Source organism: Marmota flaviventris, chromosome 8 (genome assembly GCF_047511675.1).
Source record: "Marmota flaviventris isolate mMarFla1 chromosome 8, mMarFla1.hap1, whole genome shotgun sequence".
In the NCBI taxonomy this organism is placed as follows: Eukaryota; Metazoa; Chordata; class Mammalia; order Rodentia; family Sciuridae; genus Marmota; species Marmota flaviventris.
The window spans coordinates 44,562,898-44,580,233 of NC_092505.1; the positions used below are offsets into that span (position 1 = coordinate 44,562,898).

At 42.3% G+C, this 17,336-nt stretch overlaps 1 protein-coding gene across 8 annotated transcripts in view; it reads left to right on the forward strand.

Annotated features, from left to right (window-relative positions):
• Window positions 1-17,336, forward strand: part of Lpp (LIM domain containing preferred translocation partner in lipoma) — a 655,361-nt gene that overhangs the window by 52,866 nt on the left and 585,159 nt on the right. For all 8 annotated transcript variants that reach the window (XM_071615170.1, XM_071615174.1, XM_071615175.1 and 5 more), the window contains exon 2: window positions 10,191-10,305. The gene's annotated coding sequence lies outside the window, so the exon portion shown is untranslated. The remainder of the gene's footprint in view (window positions 1-10,190; window positions 10,306-17,336) is intronic.

Sequence of the window (17,336 nt, forward strand, 5' to 3'; positions counted from 1 at the left end):
CTTTTATTTCTGTTTCATTTGTGGCAGTGAAAATTATGCATAGGCCTTGAAAGAAATCGAGCAGGGCTTTCCATCTAAGTCCCTACTGCTAATAAAACTTCAGATTTTGAGAATTCTGGAGTATTATTCCCTTTCAAAGATGACCCCTGATTTGGACTAGATTTTAAACACACTTGTGCAACATACACACACAGACCACATGTGCACTAATTTAGCCTGTTCTGATGTGAACAAAGGAGGACCAAGACTAAGAAGGCACTGCCCTATGATGTCCTCTCTCACTCTGATTTTACATGATGAGCAGCTGTTTGTGGTGAGCTCAGTTTCTGATCAACTTGGTTCCTTTTTCTCCAAGGCTGAACCCAAGCAGTTTGACTTCCAAATGCATGTGCTCAGGAGCAAGCAGATATTAGATATTAGCTGTGTTGGTGGAAACACTTTGATGCCAGTGACATTCTATGGCACCGGTCATAGAACAGTGAAGTGTGCTGAGTCCTGGATTAGTTCTGGCCAATGTTGAAAGGAGGGGAAGCTGCTCTCTAGGCTGCTTTGCATCTGGAAAGAACTTGCATGGGATTCCTAAGGCCCTGTGTACAACCTGTCTCCTCCTCTGCCCATCTGAGGCTGCTATAGATGATATAAGCTCTGCTTATGAGGTGGAACAAAACTGCCTTGAACAATGGAGGTTTGGGGGCACTTTCTGCTGTGGTGCTGGGGACAGGGCCACTAGGAGGTCAGCGCTGGTAATACCAATGTGTGTACTAATGCAGGTAATAGGGACAACTGGCACAATTGCTTTCTTGCTGGGTGCCCATCACTGGGCTTTATACTAAATGCTTATTAAATCACCTCCATAGCTGTCTAAAAGTGGGTTCTATTATTATTTTAGTTTAAATTTTGATAAAATACACTTAAAGTAAAATTGAGCATCCTGTTTCTAATTTACTGTTGTGTGGTGTTAGGCACATTCACTTTGCTTGTGTAATCAATTTCCAGAACTTTTCATCCTGTAAAACTGAACCTCTGTACATACAATCAACAAGCCCCATATCCCTGTGCCCCTGGCAATCAGAACTCTGTATTCTGTCTGTGTGACTCTTCTAAGGACCTCATCTAAGTGGAATCATACAATAGTGTGTGTGTATGTGTGCGTACGAGCATGCGTGCATGCCTGGTTTACTTCATTAACTGTGATGTCCTCAAAGTCCATCCTGTTATACCATGTGTCAGAATTTCTCCCTTTAATAAGGTTGAATAAATAAATATTTGCTGTACGTATATGCCATACTTTGTCCATTTATGTATTATTATTTTTAACCTGCATCTTATAGGAGGTAAGATGTGTGCATTTTATAGGAAGATAACTATGGCTTTGAGCAGCTAAGTTGCCCACAGTCACAGTCACTAGTGACTTGGCATTTGAGCCCAAGCAGTTTGACTTCCAAATTCATGTGCTCGGGAGTAAGCAGCTATTAGACCCTTGCTAGTGAGCGAGTGTCAAAACAGGGTGCTGCTCAACCGGATAGTGACAACTCCTCACACATTGTTGTGACATTTCAATAAACTCGGTGTTCCTAAGAGCTTATACAGGTATTTTGCTTGGTTTTGTATTGGCCTCTGGGTCGCTCTGAGCCAGATTTGAATCCTGCCTTTCATAAATGGTATGAGATTTATGTTCGTTCTTCTTGTAGTCCTCTTACTTTACCTTACTTAACTCTCTCTCTTCCCCACTTTTTTACATTAAGAAAAATTATGAACTAGATGCACCATTTGTCAGGTACTTAGTCTGCCTTCTTCCAAAAAAGGATTCAATGTAAATAAATGGCGTGGTATGCAGTTGTGTGTCCTATCCCGTCTGCAGCATGGTGGGCAGAGGCAGGCTAGGACATGTTTCGTTTGGGCAGTGCCCTGCTCTTTTCTGAGGCTCATTGATCTCACCTGGAGGATGAGGTTGCTGCTGATGACAGTGAACACTCAGACTGCTCAGAGCCCTCCATTAAACACCCCTCAGGTTGACCTCTGATTCTGCTGACACTCCTGCAAGACAGGTGCTGTTCCCCTCATTTCATTTGTGAGAAAACCAAATCCTGGAGAAATGAGAGAACTTTCCAAGATTCTGTTCCTGCTTAATGATCCTGGTCAAGATGTCATCCCAAGATGTCAGCCACAGCATGGGCTACTTTCCTTCAGGTCATCTGTCATGTTTTTCCTGTCTGTGCCATGCATTCATCTAATTTCATTAAATCTTTATTGTGTCCCACTTCTGTGCCTCATACCATTCTAGGCAGTGTCCCAGAAGAGGCTTTAGAGTGAAAAATTAAATGCACAAACCAATGATCCCTTGGAACTTACACTTTAGAAAGGTGGTGGTGTGGGGAGGGCAGATAAGAAATGAAGAGAGAATTAAGAGGTTATGATCAGCAATCCAGAGAATTCACAAAGGGCATAGGATGGTAAGTGTGGAGTGCTGTAGGTGGTGTTTAAGCTGAGATCTGAGTGACAAGGAGTCTGCACTGCAAACACAGGGGGAGGACATTCTGATGGTGGACAGTCCATCAGTGCAGATCTGTGAACTGGGAGTCAGTGTGTGGCTGTGGCAGCAGGTCAAAGGCTGCAGGGGGAGAATCAGGAGAGCAGAGCCAGTAGGAACTACTGGATGTTAATCAGGTAGAGACCTGAGTCCAGGGGGACCATCTGTGTTATATTTTATAGGGGCAGTTGCATTGTAAGGAAAGGGCAAGAGCAGAAGTAAGAAGGCTAGCAGGGGACTGGTTCAAAATCCTGGTGAGAGGCGGTTTACTTTGAGGAGGGCTCTAGCAACCAGGCAGGAGAGAAGCAGATAGGTTCATGACATGTTTTGGAGTGATTGTCAATTGTAATTTTCTCCAGAGAAATGGTAAGCTGAATTGACCCAGATGGAAGTGGAAGCACGTGCAGTTGGGGTTGCTCAGATGAGCAGCTGGAATTCTGGGACCCAGGAGTGTGTGTGTGCTCCCTGCTTTGGTTTCTAACCCTGAGCTTCTGGCCTAGGAATGGAGGGCAGTGGCCTCCTACTTGATTTCCTGGCTAAGAGCTGTTGGAATGCCCCCAAATGAGCCCTGCAGAATGTGCCGCTTCCTTTGCTCTCCTTGGGTATTTTTATAAAGCATTCTTTCCCACCAAGAATGTGGAACTTTTTGAGTGATGTTGACTTTATGGGACTTATTTAACATATTCCTCTCTTTTTTTTTTTTTGTGCACGGCTGGGGATTGAACACAGGGACTAGTGTGTGCTAAGCACAATTCCATCCTGAGCTACATCCCCAGCTCTTATTTGTTTCTTGGCCTGTCCTCTTTTCTACAGTCCCACTCAAAATCTCTGTAGAAATTTCTATCTCTGCCCCCTGCCCCCTGGGATGGGCCAGGGAGGCTTGGTGGGAGCTCCTTAGGGCTTCAACACATTACCAAGGCTAGAGGACTGTGGTTGAGTAGGGCACCTCCCACTTCCCAGCCTTCATTTGCATTTGAATTTCTACTTGCTGGCCCTTCTCAGCTCCCTTAATTCCTTTTCTTTTGCAGTACTGGAGATTGAACCCAGGGAGGGCTCTATCAGAAGCCACTCTCAGCTCTTTTAAAAAATTTGATTTTGAGAGAGAGTTTTGCCAAGTTGTCCAAGCTGGCCTCCAATTTGTGATCCTCCTGTCTCAGCCTTATAAGTTGCTGGGATTAAAGGCATGTGTCCCCATACCTGGCTTGTGGTTCCTTTTAATGGTCTGGGCTTTCCTGAAAATATTCCATTTTTTAGTGTAGAAACTGGTCTCAGAGAATTTGGCAAATTGGTCACTGTAGTGGCTGAGTCTAGAATCCAGGACTCCTAAGGAGCCCTGCACTTCAGCCACCAGGACAAAGCCACCTGCATGTGACCTCATGCCCTTGGTTGTTCCTTGTACTACAATTGGCTTAAGCCTAGAGATCCTCAGAGATCATAAACAAAATAATCTAAAAATCATTCCCAAGGCTTCTTCCACACAGTCTTCAAATAGTTTACAGTGTTAAGTTACAAGGGTTTCTCAAAAAAAAAAAAAAAAAAAAAAATCAATTTAACTTCATCTCTTTTGTTTTTGCTCACTTGAGTTTCTTTTTAAAACTTCCTTCATGTTATCCATTCAGTCAACAAACATTTATTGAGTTCTTACTGTATGCCAGGCATTGTGCTAGGTGCTGGGGATTGATTCAAAGATAATTTGGAGGCGTATGGAAGGGGAGTGGATAATTACAGCACAGTGAGATAAGTGCTATAATAGAGGGATATATAAAGAGCTAGAAATAGCTCTATGAATAACATCTCTGAACAAATTGCCTTCTTTTTTCCTTTTGGATTATTCCCTTATGTATATTGCCCAAAGTGGGATTACTGGGTCATTTAAAAGATGAAAACAATTTGGCACAAAAAGATGTAATGACTTGTCTGGGGAATACAGCTCAATTTTCAACAGGGGAAAAATTGTTGACAACTCCAGATTTAGACCACTTCTCTGGGAGAATTGGACAGTTGTTATAGTACCTCTATCAACACGGCAGCTTTCAGGAGGAGGGGCACCTATTCTAAACATGCCGGCTCACAAGTAGAAATACACGTCCCCCTATTCAGTCTCACAGCTGAGCTGTTCTCACAAGAACCTAGCGCTCTGAGTATTATTGTCTCCATTTTACAAACATGGGCAGACAGTGCCCATGTTAAAAGGAAGCACTCTGCTCGAGATTCCATAGCTAATAAGTGGAAAATCTAAGAGTGGAGTGCAGTTCCTTTGATTCTGTGATTTCCATTCTATTTTCCATGCTGTGTTCACCAGCTGGAGGAACTTGGGCCCTGATGGGGGCCTGGAATTTACTTAAGGAGCTCCAACAACTTTTTTCAAGGTCAGGGTCCATGAAATAGGTGTTGACTTTCTTATTCAAAAAGTCAAAGCCAAGGAACAGTTTCCCTTTGTCCCTTGACACCCCCCCCCCCAAAAAAAAAAAAAAAAAAAAAAACCCAGGGCCCATTATTCCTGATCCTTACCTGGGTCCTGTGAGGCTATTTTCTTAGCCCTAGCACTGGAGCAGAGATCCCAAGTAGAACTGACCATTGCCACAGAGCTACTTTGAAATGTATTTTTTTCCCTAGTATTTAATGACCTTCAGCAAAGATTCCCTGTTCCTAGTATTAAGAGCCTCATAACTGAACACTAATACCTGTCCACCATGGACTTCATTGATGGCCCTGCTCACTCATCCTTACATCAGATACATTCCCTGCCTCTCTTAGAGAATACCCTACATTTTCTTACCTCCACGCTTTAACTCAAGATGTTCTGTTAGTCTGAGATGACCTCTCTCATCTCTACCTGCAGAACTCTGGCTCTTTCCTATAGACTTCTGCATAGATGCTGTCTTCTGAAGAAAGTCAGCCCAATCCCCATCTGCTCCCACACCATCCAATCCCTTGCACTAAATGTGATTTCCCTGTTCTGCTAACTCACACCACAGTTGTGAGGCAATAGAGTATAAATGTCTGGTGCATATGGATATGGGATCTAGATTTAGATCTTGTGGTGATGTTTTCTAGCTGTCAGTTAACTTATGTGAACCTGAATTTCTTCAGCCATCAAATGTGTATAAAGGATTACCCCATGTCACAGTGTGTTATGAGAATTTGCTTTTTTATCTGTTCTTCCTTGGCATTTGTCCTCTCCAACTTTGTCTCCTCTCTCCAAAATGGGGACTTGCTTAAGGGAAAGAGAGTATCGCGTCTTCCTAGGGCCTTGGACATATGGGAACTGCTATCAGGACCTTTAAAGAACAGAGGTTCCATACAATCTAACCGTTGGCATTGGGATAGGCTCACTGCTGGGTGGGGGTTCTAGTCATGTGCTAGGCTTTACTAGGAGCTCTCTAATTTGGATCTTGAGACACATACAGGACAAGTTGTACAGATGCTGGCTCCTACTTCTTGGGAGATAGAGGGAGACGGGCCTAGACTTTTTCCTGAGTTGAGCTGGCTAGTGCTGGTAGATCCCCGAAAGCACAGTTGTGGTCTTAGTTGAAACAAATTTGATTTCTTTCTAGAGTCTTCCACTTGTTTATGTGTGAGAGTTCAGACTTAGCGGACAGGATCAGTGGCGGAGTGGGTCAGGGGCAGCTTTAGGAGCCACCTTCCCTTCTGGGGAGGTGGTCCCTTCAGAAGCTCCCTCCAGACACCCCACCTTGCTTTGCTTGGAGGCTGGCTAGGAAAGGGGGTTTATTTCTTAAGGTGATGGCTCTACCATTTAACCTTCTCTTGCATCATTTCCCAAAATGTGGCTCCTGAGGAGTCTCACAGTCCAAATGCTTTATCCCAGGACACGAAGTCCTCCATGTCCTGGCTACAGCATCCTTTCCAGCCTCACACCCCACCACATCCCTTCAGTCCTCTTCCACTGGCCTCCCCAGATTAGTCACTGTCCCTGAGAACACCCTGAACTCCTCCTCCTCAAGGCTCTTGCACATTGTGTCCCCTAAGCCTATTTTCTTCCTCTTCATATATGAAGATCCTCTTGAGTGTTCAGGCTCAGTTTAGAAGTCCCATCATCTGCCAAGAACTTCTAGACCCTAAATAAGACATGGGGTGGACTTGTACCTTTGTTGTCTTTTCATCCTGTCTCGTGGGCCAGCAATTCCCAGTGATGTTGTGAGGTCTTGGAGAACTCTAGCCTGTCAAGCTCAGCAGCTCTACCTGCTGTGTCCACACACTGCTTAATCAAGGATGGGAGGTGTTAGCACACATCTGCTGATGAGGGCAGGGAACTTGCCATCATGTCAGCTAGCAGTTACTCCAGAGGGGTTTTGGGGCCCACTGTAGGCTTACTAACCATGATGTATTTGGTCATGAGCCCAGCCATTTGAATTCTGCTTTTGAATTGGACTGATATTAGCTCATTCCTAACCTTTCCCAAGTCTGTTTCCCACATACTAGAAGTCTGCTTAGTGCCAAGTCTCTGAGCTTTTAAATTCGCTTAAGAACATAACAGCAAGGTGGAATTCAGGGTGGATTTGCATGCTTCTAAGGTGAAACCTTTTACTTATTTGGAAAATGTGGCCAATATTTTTATCCCAAAGATCTTGAAATGTGAAAATGTTTTTTTTTTTTTTTTTAATGTCCTCAGAATAACTGTCCATATCATAACTTGTAACTGCAATTAATAAAACCTGTGTCATGGAGCTTGATTTTTCTTTTTTTTTGAAGACCTGTGTTCAGATTCCAGCTTTATTACCAACCAGCCCCCAAACCTTGAACAGGTGCTTATCTCCCTGATCTTCACTTTGATCAGTGTGCAATTTGGGGGAAGTTTTCTCAAAGGGTTGATTGAAAGTTTAAATGAAATATTGATCGAGAAATTGAAATTTTTACAGTATGTGTTTCAAAAACTGGATTTGGAAGCTATTTCTAAATAATGTTTTCAAAAAGTTTGCATTTGAAGGAAAATACCAAGATAGAAGTTTGTCTTCGTGTATAATATTATGTTTTAAATGACAACATAAATGAATTTACTTTCAGGGGACACGTGATATCTAATAGAACATAAATGACTTGTAATACTCAGTTTGAGAACAAATAAATCAGAAGCATAAGCTTTGAGAAATTGTAGAAGTCTTTGAAGGAGGTGAGCATGAATCAGTGTCTTGTGTGCAGCCTCTGTGTTGGACATGCGGAATATGAAATTGTAGGAAATGGGCACTGCCCTCAGACTGGCAGATGTTATGAGCCCTGTACTGCAAGTGCAGAGGCTTGGGCTCTGAGAGGTTAAAAATCATTTATGCAAGTCCAGCATTAAAGTCTTGAACTTCAAAGTGTGTTCCTGATGGCTTCTAGAAACCCCTTATATTTACAGATGTGACAAGTCCTGCCTTTACTTCGTTGATCCTTTTTCCTCTTCCTCCAGGGCAGCCACTAATTCAGGGCAGATAAGGCAGTGGAAACCTACAGTCTCATGACCCATCACTTGCTTAATAAATCTGGATAAACATCTTGACTTTTCCTGCCAAGTCTCTCTGCTCATGACATGTCTACTCTGAGCTCCTTTGGCTCTACTCATTCATCAGTCTTTTTTTTCGGAGAGAGATTTGCCATTGCCCATCTCCACCTTAGTGGTCAAGAGTATATTTAAAAAGGGTTTCAACTTTCTTAAAAAAAATAGTGGAAAAAGAAATTCACTGACTATTTCTTACCATTTTCTGTGATTTATGGGCCACCCTGTGGAAGAGGTGGCAGAGGGCTGGAAGTTAGTAGCCATGGGTCGCATCTTGGATCTGACACTGACTAGAGAGAGGACTTGAGGCCAGCTCTTCCTTTCGCTTTCAGGACCTCAGTGTCTTCATTTGTAAAGAGTGAGGGCCCTGCTAGGTGATTCCTAAGATTTTAAAATTCTGCATGTTTTCTGGTGTCAAAACCATCAATTTCTGCGGAGCTGCGTAATCCTGCAGCTGTTTCTCTGATACTTTTCAATCTTTAGATTTAATCTATTCAACAATGTATAATTTTTTAAAGGGAAGCTTTTATAGATACTTCTGAAATGTAAGGGTGGGGGGGGATAAATGGATGTTAAAAAATAGAAAACAACCAATTAAATAGTATATAGCATGTAATTCTCCTTGGAAACTTACCGCGAAATTGAGGAGCACTTTAACAACTGGTAATTTAAATTGCATTTGAACTCTGCTAATGGTTTGTTTGCATGGGAACTTCAATCATTTCACAGCGGTTCTTTAGCAAAGTTGCTTGTTCTCTTTATGGAAAAGAAGAAAAAAAAATATTAAAAGAAGTTGACTATGGAAAAGGGAGACCGCTTTTGTTGGTACATGGAGGGAAGGCGTAGAGTATGTGAATGGGACTTCCCGAGGGCCAAGGGTGGAGAGCTATTCCATTCTGTGAAGTTTAGAAATCTGGGAAGTCGGGTGTCTTTTGCTGCTATTGTAGAAACTGTTCTGATTTTATTCTCTCTCTGCAAGAAACTTTGGTTTCACGGGGCTTGGGAGATGGGGGATTGTCTTTTTGTTTTCTATGAGATTGTACTAAGTTTGGCCTCCTAAAAATCCACTCCCCAGCAAATTCGAAATTGTGCCTCTCAGTGGAAATAATCTTGAGACTTCTGATGTTCTTGAAGACCACCAGTGTTGAGGAAAATCAACAGGGCAGATAAGGCAGTGGAAATTGATTAAACTTCATTTTCCTTCTTTTATTTCTTTCTGCCCCTGGTGTGTACTGGGAGAACGTTGATGCAGGTGTTCAGAGGCTTGGGTTTTGCTCCAAGACTTACTTGATCATCATATGGTCAAAGGCCTGATTAATTCATGTCGTCTCTCAAAGTAAGGGCAGTAACCAGATCCAGTGGATCCAGCCCTAGACCGTCTGCCACCCATGGTGGGCTCTGAATGGCCACCCTACCCTGGCTCCTAGGTTCTCTTCCTGGTAGTTGGAAGAGTTGAGGTGTACCATTTTTAAGCTCTTTCCCAACTTTGAATACATAACAGGGATTTGAAGACTGAATGAGATGATATACATGAAGCAATTGTAGGAGGGGGTAAATGTTTCCAATCACAGCAATAGAATGGGGGTGATAGATTTTCTAGTATTTGAATTTCCCTTTTGAACACAAAGGAGAAGTTTTACAGGAGGCCCCTGCCCTGGAATACTTGTGTGCTGGAATATACACTGCATAGTTCTTAGAAAAGAAGTAATAGTTCTTAATGAAATAAAACCTGTAATGAGAATTTACCAAGAGGTGTTGAGATTTTCCAGCTCTCTTTGGCTCGCTGGCTCTCATTTTTCAGGCAAGAAGACTGAAGTTTAGAGATGTCATGAGGTTGCAGAGTTAGAAATTTGTTTCCAACTCATATTTCTTTTTATTTGGCATACTTCAGTTATTTTTTTCTTGTCTCAAATGTGTCTAATAGTTCTGTCTTTCTTTGCCATTATTGGGATGAAACTGTTTTTCCTCAACATTCTGAGAGAAAATACTAAAATGGAAAGTGCTAGAAACTGATCTTGGTTTAGGAGGCGTAGAGGTAGGCCACTAGAGTTGTGCACTTCAAGCCTGGTTTTGTCGCTGTGGTCAATCAGGCTTCATACACCTGAGGAATTCAGAAGCAGTAACACCCTGGGGATGTGTAAACACTCCTCTCACTTTCCACAGGTGGGGACACGGAGACTCGGAGTTGGAAGTGAAGCCAGAATCCAGTCCGCCAATTCCCAGTCCAGTGCTTTTTCCACTGTTCACTCATTGGAGGGAAGATATTTTTCCTCAGTTGGTAAGTCCTACACAGAAAACAAGACATTTCTCTTTCAATGTGCATGATTTAATGAATTTTAAAATTCAGTGGTTTTCATGTAAAGCTTGGGTACCAGTAACTCGGATTCAGAAGCAGAGAAGACCAAAATGTCCTTCTGTTAAAAAATTGATTTTGTTGGCAACAGACAAGATATAATAATGCTAATAAAATGTGTGGCAAAGCAAAGGCAAGACTCAGCTCTTGGAAGGTGGCAAGCAGAGAATTTGGAGGAAAATTTGGAGTAGTGGTGATTTTAGATTGCCAGTAATTGTATTGCTTTTTTCTTTCTCTTTTGACATGAAAAGAAGTGTTCTTGAAATTGAGAGACCAAAATGAAAATGTCAGGCAACAGCGATATGAGCAAATGTGAGGAAAGAAAGCAATATTACTGTCTCTGTTTATTCCTTTATTCCTTTGTAAGGTGTGCTCTTTTGGGACCTCACTTTACTTTCACAACTTTTTGAGGTAGGGGAGGCTAGCTTTGCTTAGCAGAGGGGATGAGCTTTTATGTTAATGAGCTTGTGGAGTTCCATTGCCATGGCCCTGACTGTGACTCTTGGTGCTCACTGAGGAAGAAAAAGGGCCACCAGGTAAGGTTATCTTTCCCTTGCAACTTGGAACATCTGTGTTTAGTGGGTAGAGTAGAACATCACATTCTTAAAAAAAAAAAAATAAAGAAATAAATAACAAACATGGCAAAGACGACCAATCACCTGAGCTGTGGTGAAAGCTGAGGGAAATAGTTGGGGAATTCTGGCTAAGGCTTCCGCTTAGGATTCTAGTTCTGTGGTTTCCATGTTGAGGGCCAAACCCTCTGTGCCCAAGCATTGGCATTATAGTGCGTAAATAATATGCTTCACCATGTTTGTGGTGTAGTTTTTCAAAACAGAGCAGATGCTGTTGTGATTGATAAAATGTAACTTCATTTAAAAGTGTGGCTGAATTTGTAGTTGGCATTTTGTCACTCTGTCTTTTTAATGAATGTGCAACTGACTTTCCATGGGCCTGCTGATCTACATAACATAAAAGGCTGGAGCTCTTTGACGTGGACTCTTTAACATTGTAATCTGTTAAAATCTCAAACATGGTCCCGCTAGCATAGGTTTAAGCATGAAATGGGAATCTGTGTTAGCTGTTCCACCTGTTAAGTTTTCTCAGTGTTTAAAATTAAATTGTGATGTTTATGAAGCCTGGCCCTTAGATTTAAAGAACTCAAGTGTGTAATGACAGACTAGGAGAGATTGCTTTAACAGAAGCAAGCAGAAAAGACCCAGAGGGTTTTTTTTTTTTTTTCTTTTTTTTTTTTTGGTGGTGTTTTTTTTGTTTTTTTGGTTGGTAAGCTAGTTTTGGGCCTTTTGTCTTCTAAAATGCCAGTGCAGCTTCAGACTATATTAAGGGGAATATGGTATCTAGAACATGGTAGATGGATGATCCTGCAAACTTAGAACACCTGGAAACTGCCCAATCCAGAGCTAAGGTAGACTTCAGGCTCAGCTTGAGCAGGGCTGCTGTTTGTCTGCATTCTTGTTCTGCTGGCTTTTTTTGTGTGTCGGCTTCATCCTCAGGATGTTGTACCTCATGGTCATGAGTTATTTGCCTGCTTTAGCCCAGGTTATCGGCATCCTCCTTCCTATCTGAGGGAAAGAGAGCCTTCTTTACAGTAATCCTGTGAGAATATGGTAGAGTGCTGAACCAGTCACTGAGGCCAAGCAGATGGGACTTTTTTAATTGGCATGTATGAAACAGAGTATGAATTGAATTTTGAGACAATCCTACCTGAACCTCGTGGCCACGAAACAATGGAGAACAAGCGGCTCCTCAAGGAATATCCAGGTACTACTAAGAGGAGGAGAGGTTGTATGTGGACAACCATGGACATTCTGCATCCCTGTTTACCCATCTAGGGGCCCTCCAAAGCGTATCAGGTTGTAGTTCATGCTCACCTTCTGAAAGGGACACTAGCCTGCTGAGCTCTACATGAGGATGCTGAGAGGACCAGAAATGGTGTCCCAGCAAATGCAGGAATGATCCCATGAAAAGGCAGGACATTGGGGTGCACATGACCATGGGCTTGAAGAACCCAGGCAGTGGAGGGGCAGAATTTCATGTTCACGTGTGTATCCTTGTAGTTGAGTGGGGTGCTTGGTACATAACAGGTGCACATGCATCTTTATGGATAAAAGGAATAAATCCACAGGTAGTATGTCCCTTTCCCTGAGGGTGTTCTACCAGGTATTGGCTGAATCTCTGTTGATCAGTCATAGGAATGTTTGCACAAGTGAGGCTGGACTGCTTCGTTTTGTGAGTGAAATAAATGACTGAACAAGAAGAGACTTTAGGGACCATTATGGCTTTGGAAGTCTGTGAGTACCTACAAGGGCAGACACTGGTGGGATGTGGTAAAGAACAATCTCTCTGCTCTCATTTTCCCTTTCTCAGAATCAGAGGCAGTAATCGTTGCCTTGCCTGCTTCTCATGATGTTTAGAGCAAGTGTGTTCATAGATGCCCAACTCTCTACTAAATGATGAAGTGTGGTCTGGATGTGACATGTTATCACAGTTTTTTCTTTAAAGATTCATCTTAAATGTAAAGAAAAATAAGATGATAAGTCAACTACCCAACACTGCTTCTGGTGCATAGTCACATGCTCTTGTACCCTGACCTCCCAACCCAATACCAATACCCTGTCTTCCTCAAGATTGGATGAGCACTAACTCATCCTCAGTCTTGAAATGCAGCTAGATCTGGAGCCTTGTTTGATAATGATAATTAAAGTTGAAATATAATTATGTATTGTAAAGACTTTCACATTTGTTTTTGCCTGAGGGCAGTGGGAGCTTGAAGGAGGTGGATCCAGAGACCAAGGATGCACAGTGCTTGAGACCCCAGAGAAGCTATGTCTGGTTGTTTGACTCTTGATTCGTTTGGTTAGATAATCACACCTTCTGCTCCAGGCATGACTGGCCCAGGGGGAGTCAGGAAGGAAATTATTTCCCTCTGTTGATCCCTATGTACAACTGTTGACTGTTGCCAAGGGCTTTCAGTTTTAATATTTCCTCTTTGGTCCTGAGAAGTATCAGGTATTAGTTTCTGCCGGAAGCAAAACATTGGTCACTTCCGACAGAGGTGAATGTCTTGGCTCTCTACAAATACTTGGTCAGGTGGTTTCTGGGTATTTGTGACCATCTGTTTAGCCAGATTTTATTGCTTTTTTTCTATTTGCTCCCAAATTTATATTAGAAGACTCGCTGGGTTTGAGCAGTGACCCACCTAGTCTCCAAGAATCTGTGGCTCTTCACTAACTTTTTGCAGGAAGTTGTGTTCACCATTCATGAAAGTAAATAGTAAAGCTAGCTCTTTTTTTGTCCTTGTTTCTTCCATATTCTTATATTTCAGTACAGATACCTCTATTCTACTTTGGGAATGGCCCTAGGAGATTAGAAGGGTTCTCAAGTTCTCCCTCATTGGGTTACTATGTGGCAGAAGGGCTCTGATACCTAAGTAGATGGAGAGTCCTTCATCGTTACTGCCACATATCTACCCGTAGTTCATAAAGTATGTTCTTGTTTTCTGCCCTGATTCCAGGGTTTGTCTGGAGGGTAGTGAACCTCAAAATCTTTTGGACACCATGGTGAATTAGGTATAGTCCCTGATCCTAAGACTCTTGTAGTTGGGGAGAAAGACACACTCACAAGAAAGTAATATACATGAGGAGGATATTGGTCACAACACACATTTATTAATCACTAGATGCGTTTTAGGCCATATGCTAGGAACTTGGGAAGATTTATGGAAGTGGGTCATAGCTTCAGATCTCACAAAGCCTCGATGTAGGACTGGGAGAGTAGAAAGGATTGGGGATACTTTGGAAGGTTTCCAGGATGAAGGGATCTGATCTCAGAACTGAAGCTTTATGGCTCAAGCTCAGGTGCCTGGCAGGGTGGGACTGCCACTGGCCCACTAGGTCTGGATAGGTTCAAAACATGTTGGTGATATGAAAGAATGGTTAGAAAGTTCAGGAGCATCTCACCTCTGTGTGAGCTTCAATTTTTAGCTCGTTGCCCACCCATGTGCTGCTATAGAAAGTGTCTTGCAGACTTTTTTGAGGCAGTGAAATTATATCCATGGTCATGTCCATATGGGAAGAGTATGACTGAGTATATGTCACAGTCTACATTCTTAGGGACAAGGTTTCTTTTAAGAGTTTCTGATATTGAATCTCTTATGATCTACTACTTGGGTCTCATGAAAAATGGTAGAGTTCGTAGGGAGCTATTAAAGGATCCCAAGAATAGACGTTTCCAACTTTGATGCTATATTAGTTATCTATTGTTGTGTAAAAAAAAATTTGCCCACACATGTCTCCTTGAAACAGGGAACATTTATTGACTCATGGTTTCTATAGGTCAGGAATGTGGGAGCAGCTTAGATGGGTGCCTCAGGGTTTCTCAGGCAGTTGCTGTCCAGGTGTTGTTGGACTTGTAGTCTCATTTTAAGGCTCAAATGAGGGAACATTCACTACTAAGCTTACTTATATGATTGTTGGCAAGATTAGTTCCCTGGAGATAGTTGGATTAAGGGCTTCAGTTCCTTGCCATGTCTGTAGGGCAACTCACATGATAGCTGGCTTCCCTTACATTAATGAGCAAGAATAGTCTGAAGTTGCAAGCCACAGACCTTTTATAACCTAATCTTGGCTACATTTTTCTCTGCCTTGTTCTCTTGGCTACAAGTGTTTCACTACATCCAGTGCATAGCCAAGGGGAGAGGTTGCAGAAGGGCATGACGACCTAGAGGTAGAGTTACAGGGGGCTGTCTTAGGGGCTGCCTGCCAGATAATCCATTCTGCATGGGATGTGGTAAGGTGAGAGTAAAAGTTACCTGGAGCTACTGAATAAACTTAGCATACCTCTGTGGGTCAATGTTACTTGAACACTTTTTGTGGGGGAAAATTCCATTTAAAAATGATAATATAAATATATTTATACAATACAAAATGGGCATGACTTTTCAGAGAGAGAACACAAGTTTTCAATTAATGCTGTGCTCCCCTACCTAATATGTTTTTACTTTCTTTGGCAGTTAGAGTTGTTTGGAGATACTTGGAAGTTTTTGCTTGAGCCCTTTGCTGTATAGGTGAGACACTAAGAGTTGGAGAGGTGAGGACTCTCCAGGGCCACAGAGCCAGTAGATAGCAAAGGGAGTATTCCTCAGATCCCTCTCAGTGTTTCCCCTTCCACCCCACCACATTGCTTAGGAATGAGTCTGCCCAACCTTTAGGCATGAGTTTGCTTCCTTTCTCATTCCCTTTCCTGTCCCAGAAACAGATTAGGGAAAAATAGGTCAAAATATGCCATCTTGAGCCTTGATGTCCCTTTCATTATACTTCAGGGATCTGCTTCTCCTGTTGGGTCATGCTGTGTCCTGAAAAGTTGCATAAATCAGTGTTACTTGGCTCAGACAGTGTGTCTGCACGACTATGAATAACATTTGTATTAGGAACAGACAACTGATATACAGCATTGCTGTGAGGCTGACGGGATCAGACATAAAACCTCCGCCAATACCTTCTGTCTGCAGAAAGTTTCTTTTCCAGGGCATCCGTCTCTTCCCCCCACCAAAATAGTCTTTTTATAAAACCAGGCTCAGGAATTCATTTTATGGAAGATGACAGGTTCCCTAAGAGTCCACCTTCATATTCTTAAAAAAAAAAAAAAAGAAATGGGAAACTTAAAAATCATGGTCAAGCTATTAGTAGCCCTACAGCCAAAATGAAAGCACAACTTTGGTCATTAAAAATCTCACTGTCCAGATACAATACTACTCACTACTTTGACACCTTTCAACTCCAAATAGTTTTTATATTTTTGGTGCATTCAGAGTGTTTCTTTTCTTCCTTCTTTCCTTCCTTCTTTCCTTCCTTCCTTCCTTCCGTACTGGGGATTGAACCCAGGGATGCTTAACAACTGAGCCATATCCATAGCCCTTTTTATATTTTATTTTGAGACAGGGTCTTGCTAAGTTGCTTAGAGCCTTGCTAAGTTGCTGAAGCCAACTTTGAACTTTTGATACTCCTGCCTCAGCATCCTGAGCTGCTGGGATTACAGGCATGTGTCACTGTGCCCAGCTCCATTATTTCATTTTCACTGAAAGTCTAGTAAGAAATAGAATCTTTGAATGAAGGCATCATGACAGACAGCACTTAGAGCCGGAAGTCGGCATATTAGCTACATAATCTTAAGTCACTTAATCAGTTTTTGAACCTGTTTTTATATCTTAAAAAAAAAAAAAACACACAGGGCAAAAAGTGGCTAGCTCAGTCTTTTGTGCTCACAAAGCAGCAAAACATATAGAGAGTGCCTGTTGAGCATGGGACTTCATGTGAAGAAGGTGCATGTCCCTGGTTTCCATCTTCTTGGTCGCCTGTCACTAACTTTGATGAAAATCACCCTTTGTTCTTTTCTGTGTCAGGTGGTTGTCTCAGTATCTCCACTTTGCACTGTCCCCTTGGCTGAGTAGAGACTTGAATCATTTGCATATCACTCACCCCAGATTTCATGTTTTCTTGAATAACTAAAAGCCTTAACATTTGTAATTCAGCTCGATGACTCCCAAGGCATAAATTCAAACATCATAAGATGTTCATGTTTTCTGATATCTGGAAATAAAGTAGCTCTGGGTAAAAGAAAAAAAAATATTCACAAACTGTTTCCTGGAGGTCTTTTGGGCATCCCACTAAAAGAGTGTGTTAGTTTCTGTGGTCAGACAGTCTTGTCCAGGGGTCCAGCCCTACACAGGTGCTGCCAGTGACTTTTCCATCTGTAGTGGCATGTTGCCGAATCTGCCCGGCTCTGACCCTCCTTGGTTTCTCCTTGGACTTCTTGAGAATGACATCACCTCGTCCTGCTTCAGTGGAGACTGGCTTGAATTATATCAGTTATTAAAAATGATCTAATATTTTCCTTTTAAATCTGGGGCCTTGGCTCATTCTATGATGAAGCTAGTGATT